The sequence below is a fragment of the Vulpes vulpes genome, chromosome 5, assembly GCF_048418805.1.
Source record: "Vulpes vulpes isolate BD-2025 chromosome 5, VulVul3, whole genome shotgun sequence".
NCBI classification, from domain to species: domain Eukaryota; kingdom Metazoa; phylum Chordata; class Mammalia; order Carnivora; family Canidae; genus Vulpes; species Vulpes vulpes.
The window spans coordinates 31,508,731-31,512,265 of record NC_132784.1 but is presented as its reverse complement, the minus strand read 5'-3'; the positions used below and the strand labels follow the sequence as shown (position 1 = coordinate 31,512,265).

At 51.6% G+C, this 3,535-nt stretch overlaps 1 pseudogene; it reads left to right on the top strand.

The window, feature by feature from the left end:
- Positions 1-270: 270 nt before the first annotated feature.
- On the top strand, positions 271-1,927 carry LOC112926850 (CREB-regulated transcription coactivator 1 pseudogene; annotated as a pseudogene).
- Positions 1,928-3,535: the final 1,608 nt, after the last annotated feature.

Sequence of the window (3,535 nt, the reverse complement as noted above, 5' to 3'; positions counted from 1 at the left end):
ATGAACACAAAGAGAGAAACTGATGGCAATACAATAATGGTAGGGACTTTAACACTCCACTTACATCAATGGATAGATCATTGAGACAGAAAATCAATAAGGAAACAATGTCTCTGAGTAACACATTGGACTAGATGCACATAACAGATACATACAGAAAATTCCATCCAAAACAACAGAACACACATTATTTTCAAGGGCACATGGAACATTCTCAAGAATAAGTCACATATTAGTCTATAAAACAAGCCTCAAGGCAGTGGCGAGAGGATGGCGACTTCGAACAATCTGTGGAAATTCAGCGAGGAGATCGCGCTGCACAACCATTAGCAGGCAGAGGAGACAGCGGCCTTCGAGGAGGTCAGGAAGGATCTGAGCATGACGCGGGTCGCCCGGCTCCAGCTCCAGAAGTCTCAGTACCTGCAGCTGGGCCCAAGCCGTGGCCAGTAGTACGGCGGTTCCCTGCCCAACATGAACCAGATTGGGAGTGGCACCATGGATCTGGCCTTCCAGTCCTCAGGCCCGGACACAGCCGAACCACCCGGCACCCCGAGCTGGTGGACAGAGTATACCGAGAGTGTGGCCGGCTTGGCTCCCCACATCGCCGGCCCATGTCAGTGGACAGCTGCCCATAGGGCACCGTGGACCTCTCGCCACCCGCAGACACCAGCTGCAGAAGGACCAATTCTGACTCTGCCCTGCACCAGAGCACAATGACACCCACCCAGCCAGAGCCTTTTACAGGCGGGTCCCAGGACGCACACCAGAAAAGAGTCTTACTATTAACAGTTCCAGGAATGGAGGAAACCACATCAGAGACAGATAAGAATCTTTCTAAGCAAACATGGGGCACCGAGAAGACGGGGTCCGGGCCCAAGTCCGGTGAGGTCCCTGGGATCAACATCTTTCCATCCGCTGACCAAGAAAACACTACAGCCCTGATCCCCGCCACCCACAACACAGGGGGCTCCCTGCCCGACCTGACCACCATACACTTCCCCTCCCCCCTCCCGACCCCACTGGACGGTGAGGAGCCACCTTCCCTGCGCTCAGCAGCTCCAGCAGCACCGGCAACCTTACAGCCAACCTGACTCATCTGGGCATCAGCGGTGCCAGCCGGGGGATGAGCACAGCAGGCTCCTCACCACTGCACCGCCCCGCTGGTGTCAGCCTGTTGTCCCTGAGCACGGAGGCGAGGAGGCAGCAGGCCCAGCAGGTGTCACCCACCCTGTCCCAGCTGTCACCCGTCACTCAGGCTGTGGCCACGGATGCCCTGCCTCTGGAGCAGCAGCTGTCCTATGCCTTCTTCATCCAGGCGGCCCCCTGATGCCAAGTGCCAGCTTGACGCGGGGCCCCCAGCTGCCCCCACTGGCGGTCATGGTACCGTCCTCTGTCCTCCAGTCCCCCCCTCCCCCCCAGAGAGCCTGGGCCAGCCGCCAAAGGGGATCGACATTACCTTGGTGCGGCTCTGCAGCAGCACCGCGCTAGTGCCCGCTAACCTGTCTCCCACCTCACCTGTCTCCAGTCAAGGCTTCTCCCCTGGGAGCTCCCCGCAACTGGAGCAGTTCAACATGATGGACAATGCCGTCAGCTCCAGCAGCCTGTACAGCCCGGGCTCCACACTCAGCTGCTGGCAGGCGGCCTTGGGAGCCTGCCAGACACACAGCAGCTGGGCTACCCCAGCCATAGCAGCATCCCCAACATCATCCTCACAGTGACGGGAGAGTCCCCTCCCAGCCTCTCTAAAGGACTGACCAGCACACTGGCCGGCGTGGGTGATGGCAGCTTCGACTCCGACCACCAGCTCCCGCTGGATGAACTCAAGATTGAGCCCCTGACCCTGGACGGACTGCACATGCTCAACGACCCTGACACGGTCCTGGCTGGCCCGGCCACCAAGGACACCTTCCGGATGGGCCGTCCGTGAGCTGCACACCTGGCACATCGCCGAGGACACCTTCCGGATGGTGCACACCGGGCACATCGCCGAGGACACCTTCCGGATGGTGCACACCGGGCACATCGCCGCCCAGCCCCCGGCCCCGTCGCCCAGCTGGTCAGAGGTCCCGACGGTCAGAGGTCCCCCTGAGCCCAGGACGGCCGCGCTCCGCCCTTCGCAAACGGCCGAGCTTGTGATTCTGAGCCCGCAAGGCCGCCAGGCGCCCCCTGCCCGCCCGCCCGCCCTCAGCTGTCCACCTCCCTCGGGAGGCCGCGTGTCACCCCACGGATCCTCCCTGCACCTGCTCTCGCCCCCGACCTGGGCCGCGAGCCGCCCCCCGCGAAATGCGGACCGCGTGTTGGGCAGGGCCGCCGGCCTGGAGGGGGCGCTGTGGTCCACGGCGGCGGTGGGCCAAGGGGCATTTTCCCACTGTGTCCAGCTCTCGCGCCTTCCTTGCTCCTGGCCCCGCTACCCGCCCGCCACCCCCAGCCCAAGGTTACGCGGCGAGCCAGCCCCACCCTGCCAAAGGGAGAGATGCCAGAGAGAGGGGCAGACACAAAGTGAAGTAAACACTATTTTGACTGCAAAAAAAAATAAAAATAAATAAAATTAATTAAATTAAATTAAATTAAATTAAAAATATAAAATAAAATAATAAATTATAAAATAAAATAAAAAATATAAAATAAAATAAAATATAAAATAAATAAAATAAAATAAAATAAAATAAAACAAGCCTCAATGAATTTAAGAAAATTGAAATCATCCCATATATCTTTGATGACCACAACAGTATGAAACCTGAAATAAATCACAAACCTGGAAAAAGCTGGAGAAAAACATAAACACATGAAGACTAAACAACATGATACGAAATAACCAATGGGTCAATAAAACACTCAAAGAAGAAAAATATACGTGTAGACCAATGAAAATAAAAACACAATGGTCCAAAATCTCTAGGATATAGCAAAAGCACGTCTAAGAGGGAAGTAAATGCCAATATAAGGCCTACTTCAAAAAACAAGGAAAAATTCCAATAAACAATCTAACCCTTTGCCTAAAAGAAATACAAAATGAAGAACAAACAAAACCCAAGATGAATAAAAGAAGAAAGGCAATAATAAGGATCACAGCAGAAATAAATGACATAGAGACAAAAAAATTAAGGAAACTAAGAACTGGTTCTTTGAAAAGATAAACAATATTATAAACCCTTATCCAGACTCATCAAAAGAATAAGAGAAGACACAAATAAATAAAATCAGAAATGACACAAGAGAAGTTACTGATATCACAAAAATAGAAAGGATTATAAGCAAATACTATAAAAAATTACATACCAACAAACTGGACAACCTAGAAGAAATGAGTAAATTCCTAGAAACATACAATCTTTCAAAACTGAACCAGGAAGAAATAAAAAATCTGAACTGACTGATTATGAACAATGAAATATAATTGATATTGAAACCTTTCAAAATAAAAGTCCAGGACCAAATGGATTCACAAGTGAATCCTACCATGTATTTAAAGAGGAATTAATACCTATTCTCCTCAAACAACTTCAAAAAGAAAAAAGGAAGGAAAGTTTCC